We start from the raw sequence: 13,067 nt of genomic DNA, 5'->3' as shown, positions 1-13,067 counted from the left end.
AGCAGTCACATACTGATACATCATGATCATATATATATATATATGAGAAATTATATATAATAATAATAGCAATAATTTTTTTTTACAAATATTTCAAAAACTAAATGAATAAAAAATTAAATGAATATGCAAAAGAAAAACTGTTCAAAATTTTTTCTTATATAACATATATTAAAATCATACAATCAAATTGTATCATGATTAAAATCATCAAAATCAAGTGAGAATCTATTAATAATTATTTTTTTTAATGTTAATTATTTAATGTTGAGTAAATTTACAATTTTTATTTAAATTTTACTAGCAGAATAATATGTTTGCATATATTTCATTGTTAATTATATATGTTATGATATAAAAGACTATATATATATACAATATAATTAATGTATCTATGTTGTTATCCATTTATAATTATATATAAACTTTTATTTTAATAAATTTTTCATTATTATCTATTATAAATTCATGTCGCAATTTCTAATTTAAATATTTATTGCATAATAATAGTACAAATAATAAATTATATTATTATATTTTATTTTATGAAATTTTATGAAATTTTCAACTGTTTAATATTTATTAATAACAATGTTACCATAATTTTTAATTATCAATTCGTATTAATTTTTTTATAATTTTTAAATTTTATTATGATTAATTTTATTATATCATTATACAATATTAATTAAATATATAAATTAAAAAATTCCATTTCATATCAAATATTTATGTATATATTATATTATATTCATATTAATATCATATCAATATTATATTCAAGCTATAGATATATTTTAAAAAAGTTAGTTTTAAAACGTAAAAATTACATTTTTAATTGTGCTTTATCATTTAATCATTGAAATCAATTATTTTTTAAAAGAATATATTAGACCATCAATTCAAAAAACAATCATCTCTATAATGAAATAAATTATTCATAAAGAAATATTTATTTTAATATTAATTTTATTAAAGTTCATCAATTATTTACCAAGCTCAAAAAACATCATGAATTCTTTTTGTTAATTTTTATTATTATATATTATATATTATATCATATATCACGTTTAAAATTAATGAAATGCACCACATATAGAATATTTACGGATTAATAGATTATCATTTGGAATATATATTTATTTATAAGAAAATTTATATGATCGTATTTCATGATTTATGAAATTCTATACTGTCATTATTTTTTCTACATACGCTTTGAAATCGACATATGCTTCAAAATTTTATTTTTTATTTCACAGATAAAATTCACTTACATCGTTATTACATCGTTTTTTCTACATATTACATATAGCATTTCAAATTTTGATCTTTGCGCAATTCTTATCATTTGAAACTAGACATTTTTCTCCAAATACATAAAAAAATAACGTTAGTTTTAATTACCAGATAGTAATTTCTTTATTACAATAAAGAGTTGAATTAAAATATTATCTAATATTTTTTTTTTTTTAATCATAGAAAGACTGTAATTGAGTTATATAATAAAGAAAAAAATAGAATAATGTGTTTCATTTCGTATAATAGTTAAAGAAGAGAAATTCAAGATTATTCAAACAATGGAAATCTGATCACTGAAAATACTCTTTTATTATTATTACGATCAATGGACAATAGTCAATCAATAAAGATCTAAAACATTTTTTGATTTGCAATCAATATCTCATATGCAGTATAATTGGAAAATTTTCATAATAGAGAGCAAATGCATCATAATCGTAATTAAGATTCTAAGATTAAATAAATTTCTTCAAAAATACTTAATTGAAAATTATCATTCAATATAGATATCTCATTAACAAAATATTCATAATAAAATCTTTATAATAAAATTTTTTACATATAAAACTTTTTTTATTATATCATTTTCAAATTCTCCAACAAAGACTTAACAAAGAGAATGATATTATGATAGATTATTTTCTTAAACACTTATTAATATTTCTATTTTCTATAATAATTTTTTTTTCAACTTAATCATTATTAAAACAACGAATATTTATTTACCATATGAAATATCAACCAAATATTTTGCTTTTTTTAGATAATTCACGTTCATAATTGAATTTGAGATTTGTTGAAATATTGACATCCAATCATTCCTATAATATGTTTTTATATAACCAGCGAAATATCAAAGATATTTAAAAAAATATGCACATACAATCTACTATACGATTATTTATACTTTTATGTTATACCTATATTCAATAAATTTTAAATAATAATTTTTAAAATATAAATTAAAATATAGATTTACAAACAAATTTTAATGAAAATAAAAACATAAAATAATAGTAAAAAAAAAATGCAAAATGAAATTTAATAATTTAAGTATTAAAATTTTCTATAATATTATTTTAAAATATTTTTTTAAATAAATAAATAATTATCAACTTATTTTAAAGAATTCTTCAATTAAATTGAAATACTGAATATGAATAAACTTTCATTAGATATTAATCCTTTTATCAGATATTAATCGGATTAACTTTTTAGAAAATATTTACAAAAATTCATAATATTAAAAATATTAAAAGATAATATATTATATTATTATATTATTATATATAATATTTAAATAATATATTAATTAATAAATTTTTATTATTATTTTTTAATATATTAATTGAGTATCAATATTAATAATATTAATAATTGTATTAATTAATTAATCATTTAATGTATTCAAATTTAAATTATTATTACTAATTAAATTATTCATAATTTCAATAATAGAATTATTTTTTAATTATAAGTATTAAACTCCAGTAGTAAACTAAAACTTTAGTAAATCTTGATAATTTAATTTTCACTTTCCTAGAATTTCTAAGATTTGTTAAATAACTGAGGTAATAACTAACGAAGCATTTTCTTAATTGCACAATATTGTGCATGAGTTGTGTTAACTATAAAAGAAAATAGAAAAGTTTAATCGAAAAATCGATTTGAAATCATGAAAAGTTATTGAAGAAATTGCTTGAAATTAAATATTTAATGATTGTTGGATAACGATTTCTCTAAGAGAAATAATTCATTCGAAATAATCAAACGAGAAAAGAAATGATCTAAAGAAGCAAAAAGATAATCATATTTACATAATTTCATGGTAAAGAACAAATTAAATAAATATATCTTTAGAAGATGAAATCGATAACATATAACAAATGTGGTATAAAGTAGAAATAAAGAGGAAAATTAAACGATAAAAAATGATAAAAATATCGATATCTAAAGAAACAAAATGAAATATGAAAAAAAAATAAATAAAAATAAAACTCATATTAGTAAAATATGGAAATCTTTCGAATTATATTTTAAACTATAAGTACAAGTATGATGTATTTGAATTGAATTGGTAGAAAATGATTTTTAGTATATTTATATTTTTTAAAGAAATATATAAAAATATATGTAGAATATAATGATAGAGACTTTCGAAAAAAAATTGAATTTTATAAATTATTAATAATGAATTGTTATTAAAATTATTTTAAATTTGAATGATTCCATTAAAAAGAAGAAAATTACCAATATTGCATTTTTAATTTTTTTTTATAAAATGATTTGTTTTTTGTACACTATTATCGAATGTGTAATATAATTATTATTGAAAAATAATAAATTTAAAATAATTATATTTTTTAATTTTATATTTAGATTTAAGTCTATAAGCAAATATATGCATACTTTATAATTAAATACATATACTCAAAATAATAATTAATTCAAAATAAAAAAATTATAATAAACAAGAATCCATCGATAAAAATTATAATAATCCATCGATTATGTAATATTTTTCTATTTATCATTCATCTGAAATACGATGCAGTAATCAAACATTCAATAATGCCGTAACAATCGCATCAAATAAAAAAGACGCTCATTATTTGCTATTGTGCAATGCTAATTGTTTAAATTAGATCATAGATTAAAAACAAATTAAATAGTAAAAAAAGAATAATAAAAAAAAAAGATCAGAAATATAAAAAAAAAAGAAAAAAATAAATAAAAATAAAATAGTTTTAGTAATATAATACCTGTTACTTCTTTCTCGATATATCTGTCTTCTTGGTGCTCGACTGATGCCGCACCACCTGTTCGTGCTTCAGATTCTCAGTCCCCCCTTCAGTATCGTATGTTTCTCTAAATCTAAATATATATTCTCTCAACCATGTATGTTCGAAGATATAGCAACAATTCCGGCGCGTATCTTTATTCGGTTCGAGAAGATCGGAATTAACTAAGCGGCGATTATTAAAATTGATTCAATGAGCAGCAAGGTCAAACCAAGTGACCAGCAAGAGAACAACCCTTGTACAAATGAGAATGTCGAGATTGGTGGTCCGTTACCGGCACCCGACATGATCGAGGATGTTTCGGCGTCGGGAGTCGCGACGTGCCTATTCGACGCATCGCCACGGGTTCACGGGGCTACCTCCTCTATTCTGCCTTTTCTCCAACCCCAGAAGCTGCGCTTACCTGTCACTGCGCACACTCCTGCTGAAAACCACCCCACACGACACGACATGGACGGATCTATATGTGGGCTAATTGGGCTACGAGAAACGGGATCAAGTTCAATACGACGCGATATCAGAATTGGCAATTACATATAAGTCACATGCAAAAATGCATATTACGATACTGCAGTATGATTATTCATTTTCTTTCTTTCTTTTTTTCTTTTTTTTTATTATTTTATAGTTAAAAAATTATTTAATTCTAAAATAATTCTTAAATATTTTTAATAATTCTTAAATAATTTAAAGACAATAAATATTTAATATTTAATTAGTTGTATACTATTATTGTTTGTAAATATTTTATTTTTAATTTATCATTATTATATTTTCATTTATATATATTTAAATATTTAAAATATAAAAAGTTTTAATACAATCTGTAATATAAAATATGAATATGAACTTGAATTCCAAAATTCTATTTATCAAATTATCTTAAATTATTCTTAATAAAAAAATTATTTATCTAATATATTTATTATCTATATATAAAAATATTTTATTTGATATAATTATTAGCATTAAATAATAATGTCGTATGTTGTATAATAATTGTCATATTTTTAATTTCACTGATGAATATAAATATTCTTATATTTTACATTAGTATTATTAAAATACTTGAATATTTTATACAATATTAATGTTAGAATATAAAATGTTGAATATTTATGAGATATCTTTAAAAGATCTATTCTAAAAGTCAAAATATACATTAAAGTTGATAAAAATGTTGATTGAGATTTATTTATTATCATTTATTAATATTATAATAAACAATTTGTATTAAACATCATACATTTATAATGAAGCTCTTTGTCACATTATTACTTTATTCTTAACTCGCTATTAAATACAAATTTAAATTGTTTATAAATAAAAATAAGCTTTAACCGATACTTTTATATAATAATTTTTGTATTTTATTTTGACTTCTAGAATCTACTTTCTCTTATGAATGTATTAATAATTTGCATACGTTGATCTCATTTCAAACAATAGATGATTTTGGTTAAATTATGCATACAAAGATATGAAGAACAATTTTTATGGTAAAATCAAGTTCACATCAAGAAGATAAATATATTGATTTATCGTATATAAGAAAGCTTAGATTGTCAATTTTTATCGTTCTAAAATTTAATTTTTTTTTTATTATAAAAGACTACGTTTGATGCATTTTAAATTGATAATTTAGCTCCTAATAAGTTACATATATATATATATATATATATATATTTATATTTATATTTATATTTATATTTATATTTATATTTATATTTATATTTATATAATATTTATAAGATATTATAAAATATTAATACAAGTAAAGTGAAAATCCATTTCAAGATGCTTGATAAACAATTATGTTCAGAAAATATTTTGTCTTCACTATCATATACCTATTCTATATCTTCAAATCGATAACAATCTCTTAAAAATATCGTAAAATTAATTACATTTTTCAAGATCAATTTTTTTTTCTTTTATCATATTTTATTTATTATAACGATAAAATATGCAACAATTGAATCGAATTGTTTTTTTTATAAGACAATGTCGAAATTTCAATATTTGTACGGATTTTAAATAACTGTTCGCAAATAGAATATAGATATACTGTTGATAATATTGAAAAATGATTCAGATAAAAATTACATGATTTTTAATGACATTCATTTTTACATAATATAAATATATTTTTTAATAAATAGACATGTGGATATGTAGAAAACATATATGTATGAAAATCGTTTTAATCTTTTTAAATGTTTTTATAAAAATGAAATAATTTTTTTAAAAATTTAATATGTGTAAAAATATATAATTTTTTGAAATATATATTTAATAAAAATTAAAGTATATATTGGAATATAATGAAATATAAAATCAACATAGAAGTTATTTCATTTCAAAGTTCATTTTTGAATTCAAATATTCTGAAATTTAAATATTTTCTAAATAATAACAATAAATTGTAACAATAAATATTTTTTTTATACAAATAAAATATTTTTTTATAGAAAATAATGAGTAAAATTGAATAATATATTAAAGTAAAATCCTAAAAAAAAAATTAAAATTCCTGTAAATTTTTATTTGAAAAAATTAAAATATTTCACATATTAAAATATTCTCTACATATTTATTTATAAAAAAAAAGCTTTTATTATTAGATTCTATGTCTTTTGAATTTTTATGTGATATATTTTTTATATTAATAACGATTTATGTTCACATAATATTTTATTCGCAAAAATTATTTAAAATGTGTAAAAATATTATTGAAATTTCGATATTGTGAATATCCAAAAATGATCAGTATGAATTTAAAAATTTTTTTTTATAAATAGAATATTATAAAAAAATTAAATTTGATTTCAAAAATATAATTAAAATCAATTTTATATCAAATTTTTTAACATCTCCATCAATTTGATATGTTTATAATAATCAAGCAAAATTCTTATTCTTCATTCAAAACTTTTCCATTTTTTTACTATTTTATTCCTATTTTATATTTCGTAATAGTTAAAAAATTATGAAGTACATATGTTGAATTATATTTAAATTATAAAAAGTAACAAAAATATATAAATCTCGAAATATTATAATTATTACTATTTATTTAAATAAAATAGTCATAGATATTAAAAATTCAAATAATAAAAATTGTTCTTTTTTTTAAAATTTATATAAGATTAAGATTATAAATATAAAATAATAAAATTAGAAAATTAACTATTGGTTAATAGCATAATTAATTAATTTAAGAATAAAATTATAATATATTATAAATGGAAATTATAATATATTATAAATGGAAATTATAATATATTATAAAATTTATTATATTTATTATTTATTATTACATTTTTATATATTATTACATTTATTATTATATTTTTATTATAAGCTAATAATTAAAATTTATGTTTTTATTATAGTTAACATTAATTTAAAATATATATATATATATATATATATATATATATATATATATATATCTTTCAAATATATTTTTAAAAATAAGCTTCAAAATATTTTAAAAAATAGAAAAAAATATAATTTTTTAATTTTAATATTAAAAATTATTTCAAATATAATATTTCAATTAAATAATATTTTAAATTAATCATAATTATATTTTATTTTATAAAAAATTAAAGCGAAAAATATCAAAAATAATAACTTCACAAGCTAAAATAATTAAACGTAATTTTATTAAGATAAATATACTTTCTTTTATAAAATATTATATTTATTATATTTATTATTTTGATTATTATAATTTTCAATTATTTATTATTTTTAATATTTTTGCAATTATGAAAATATTAAACCAAATAGATTTTAAATTCCTTTTAAAAGAAATTCTTTTAAATTTAAATTTTAAATCCTTTATAAAAAAAATTAAAGCAATATTTAAAATTTTAAATAAAATAAATATTTAACAAAATTAAAATTCTTTTATATTTTATATTGAAATATATAAAAATTTAATATATTTTTCTTCATTTTTATATTTTATATTATATATATTTTATATTATATATATGTTATATAAACTATATTAATATAATATAATATATTAGAATTAAGATTAATATTATAGTAATATTATATTATATATATTATATATATTATTTAATTAATGTAATTAAAATTAAAATTAAATATTTAAGCATTATGAAATAATGAAATAAAATTAGACAATTATGATAAGAAAAAATTTCATAATTTCAATTTCAAATTCATAACTTTAAATAAAAAAAATTTATTATACATATGGAAATTCTTAAAAGCATACAAATTATATACGATGAAGTAATTTTTATCTAAATATTTTACAAAATATTTCAAAAAGAGAAAAAATGTATATATTTATATATATTTAGAGCATTGTAAAATATTGCAATAAATAAAAAAGATCTAAATATGAAAAACATTGTTATATAAATCAGATACATACAATATATAAATCAGTTTAATCAGGATAATGGCATATGAAATGTCTATAGATTTTTAAAGAATGCATATAAGTAGTATATATTCTTCATTTTGTATCAATAAATCATTTTTTATTTATCCTATACTGTTTTTTTAATTAGGATTTAATAAATATCTTTATTAGAAATATCTTTATTAGAATTTCAATGTAAAAATACTTAAAGATTATAAAGTTTATTTATTCATAAAAAAAAAATAATATTTATATATATATAAAATGTCTTTCTTACAGTTAACTTCTAATGAAAATAATAATATTATTTAATATTATTTCAAAAGATATATTAAAGTAAATGAAATTTATTTTATTTTCGAAATAATGAAAAATTTGTAATTTCTTTTTAGATAATTCTTTTAAGATAATCTAATTTAACTAAATATAATAACCTAACTTAATCTAACTTAACCAAAATATATGAAGATAATGCATAAATCATAAAAAAAAATAATATTATGTATAAATGCCTACAATTACAAACACCAAACAATTTTATAATTTATCAGACTTATATTATTATATTCATGTTCTATTTGTCTTTATTTATTATTTTTAAGTAAATAAAGAAATAAAATACACTGAATTTTGAAACGATATATTGTTTATAAAGTATAGATATAGAAGTGAATAAGCAATAGATATTTTAACGCTTGTTTCTCTTTGACTGTGATACTTCCTTCATATGTCAAACCTTCGTTACATTGTTACCTTCATGCAAGATGGCCTATTTTGATTCATAGAGTATCCTTAAATGAAAAATATAACTTAACTGAGGGAATATTAAAGATTATCATGGAATTATCAAAACTAATTACAATCATAAGACAAATAATTATGGACTTGTTTATTTATTTTTGAACCAATATTTAACAATAATTAGGAAGTTACAAAATATGTGAATTTTCAAAATGTTATTCTAAAAATATTAAAAATTTTTATTATATAATATTTTTTTATATTTATATTATATTTACATTTATATTATTAATATGACTATATTTTTACGTAGAAATATATTATAGTAAACAGAATTCCATTTTGTAAAAAATAAAAACATCAATAATTCTAAATCATATAGATATATATTTATTATAATAAATTTAAAGATAGTATCCATAGTATCGTGGAGTATTGTTTCACAAAAATCAGTTACCTTATATCAATAACTATTAAAATAAGAAAAGAAAGATATTCATTGATCGATTTATTCGTCTCTTGCTAATCCTCTCAATCTATCATATCTACTAAAGCTCTATATTCAATTTTTTCCATTAAAATGCTTTTGATTGATAAGTTAAATCAGTTTATCTAGTATTATAGCAGTTATCGAGAAAAATTAACTTCAGGTTCCAAAAATTTAATAGTTCCACATAATTATCCATCCAACAATTTGACATATTACATCTTCCATTTCAAAATATGCTGATCTTTCCTCTCCCGCAATACCAGTAACAATCCAGGTCACATCAGATAGCTACGCGAAGAGGTTTATCGAACATCTTTTGACGAATCCATTCAAGGAATCTTGAGGTTTAAGTCTTGATCAAAATTTTCAAACGCTCATATTTTTACGATTTCAATTCATGAAAATGTGAAAAATCTTTATAATTATATGTAAATTATATGTAAAGAAAATTATTATTATTGTTAATAATTTAAAAATTTTTTAATTATTAATTACATCGAAATTTTAATTACATCAAAAAAAAACTATATGTATTGTATATCGACAACCATGTGGTAAATTAATAAAAAATATTGAATTCAAATAGATTTTTGAAAGAATGTTGATTTATATATAAGAACATTTTTAATGTAATAATAATTCATCAAGCTTGTCAAGATTAAAGTTATTGAATATAAATTATTCAAAATATTCTGGAATTTAAAAAGTTGTTAATTTATTTTTATTATATAAATGTAGCGTATAAAATACAAACTGTTTTTTTTTCAAAGCTATTACAAATATTAACATATTTATTTAACATGTTTATTTTTTTAAATGATATAATTGATATAATTAGAAAGCAATAATATATAGATATAACAAATTTTTTTGTTTTTTTTTTTTGACAAAATATATCTCACTTAAAAAATCTTATCCTTCATTTTTTAAATAAAATAATATGAAAATGAATATCAATTTTATATTATTTAAATATAATAATTTGAATTATCGAATATCACAGTTTGCAATAAATTATTATTCTATATAATTATTTACTATAATTTAATTGAATTGAATTTTTTAAAGCACTCCTTTAGTTGAAACATAAATTTAATTTCTTTCATGCACATAGTTTTTTTTTAAATTGAAAAATTATAAATAATAATGAAATTTAATATCAAAAAAATATTTAATAAATTTAAATTAAAAAAACAGAATAACTGATTTTATAAAAGTTCAATTTTATTATGCTTATATATTCTTCTATAATATATTTATATACATTATATACGTTATATAAAATTTTAACATTACTTTTTCTTGATAATTTCCAAAATATTCCATATTTTATTTCTATTATAAAAATAAATCATTTTTTTTTTAATATATATTATTATTTTTTATATACTCAATGTATTGCATAAGAAATTATAATTATATAACATTACATAAAATTTGTTATCTTATAATTTTCTAATATATTTCCAATGCATTCAAATATTCTATTAAATTAAAATTACATTTTTTTTTTATTAATTCAATTTATTTCGTAATTTTCAGAGAATCAGATTTTTTATTTTATGAATACTTATATACTTATTTATTGTAATACTATTGTAATATTATTGTACGCTATATATTTATTGTAAAAAAAAAATGTAAATATGAATATACAATAGAAATTATAAATATCAAAAATAAAAAATCTGTTGATTTTTTTATTTGAGCATTTTATAAAGTCAAAGGAAAATATAATTTTAATTTCTGAAAGTATTTGAATACATTCCAAATAAATATTATTAATATAAATAATTTTTAAATAATTTTAATTACTAAAATATTTAAAACTTATTATAAAAAAAGCATCAAATATAATTTTTATTTTTTATAAAAAATTACTAGTTTCGTTTTTGTAATTTAAATTTATTATTTGTTGAAATATTATTTCGAATTTTACGATTACAAAAAACTATATATATCAAATAAGTAAAATTTCTATTAACTACATCGAATATAATTGAATTTTTAATATGACAAAACAATCAATCAAATATAATAAACTTATTTTAAACTTATTGAAAAATTATAATAAACAAATATATTGAAAAATAATCCATTGGAAATCCTAATAATCAAATTGATGTACAAAATGATATACTGAACAAATAATACTGAACAAATGAAATACTGAACAAAATTTAATAATATTTCTTTGAAATATTTTTTTCTATTTGACATAAAAAATTATCTATTACTTATAAATTATAAGTATTCTTTATATATTTTTCTATATGCATATAATATTTTACATATTTTTATATAGAATATTTTTAAATCAATAAATATATCAAATAGAAAAAAATGAAGCAAATAAGAGTAAATATTTGATTTAAATAAAAAAAAATTAATATGCTATAACTATCATTTAAAAGAAAAAGCGAAAAAGTCTTAAAATACATTCTTCCAAAAATTTATTATATTTTATTATTGATTTCCAAATATTTAATTTAAAAAAAAAAAAGCATGTCGATATTTATATAAAAACTTCGGAGAAAATAATGTATAACACTTTATTCATTTTATTCTAAATAATAAATATTCATTCTTTGAATCTTAAATACACATCTTTTGTACTATAATTACAGTATATTATATGCGAAAACAAAATATTTCATTATATTTGAATGAATATTATTATATTGATTATAATATTGAATATTGAATTATATTATATTATATTATTATTATTATATTATATTATTATAATATAATATATATTACAAATATATATCATTCCATTTAAAAAACTGAAATTCACTTTTTTTTCTCACATAATATTGCAAATATAAAAAATTCGCACATTTTATTCGCTAAAAAAAATTAAAATAATTTTTTTTATCACTTTTTCCAAAAATTTATCATTTTCTAAAAAAATGTTAATCCATTATATGGGGAATACTCTCTATTTGTATAGAAAAATATTTTATGTTACAGATGTTCTCGATCATAAAATATTATTATACAATTATTACAACGAAAATATATCGAAGAAATTAACTAAATAATATATTTATAAAAAATTAAATAAAAATTCCATTAATAATAGAATTTAATAATTTAGTAGCAGAAACTTTTTAATAGAAAAATTCAATAATTATTATAATTAAAGAAATAATAATAATGTTACGATTATTATGATATAATAACGAAATTAGTAACTTTAATATTTTCAATAAGTAGGAAATCGAAAAAATATTAATTCTATCTATATTAATTCTAATATCTATCTAATTCTAATATCAGAATTAAAAATTATACTCATCTATATTTTTTTATATAT

At 16.8% G+C, this 13,067-nt stretch overlaps 1 protein-coding gene across 7 annotated transcripts in view; it reads right to left on the bottom strand.

The window, feature by feature from the left end:
- Window positions 1-4,437, bottom strand: part of LOC726401 (ras-specific guanine nucleotide-releasing factor 2) — a 152,826-nt gene extending 148,389 nt beyond the window's left edge. For all 7 annotated transcript variants that reach the window (XM_026441739.1, XM_026441741.1, XM_026441740.1 and 4 more), the window contains exon 1: window positions 4,065-4,437. The gene's annotated coding sequence lies outside the window, so the exon portion shown is untranslated. The remainder of the gene's footprint in view (window positions 1-4,064) is intronic.
- Window positions 4,438-13,067: the final 8,630 nt, after the last annotated feature.

Source organism: Apis mellifera, linkage group LG7 (genome assembly GCF_003254395.2).
Source record: "Apis mellifera strain DH4 linkage group LG7, Amel_HAv3.1, whole genome shotgun sequence".
Taxonomy (NCBI): domain Eukaryota; kingdom Metazoa; phylum Arthropoda; class Insecta; order Hymenoptera; family Apidae; genus Apis; species Apis mellifera.
The sequence above is the reverse complement of the archived record's forward strand: the minus strand, read 5'-3'. Positions and strand labels throughout refer to the sequence as shown.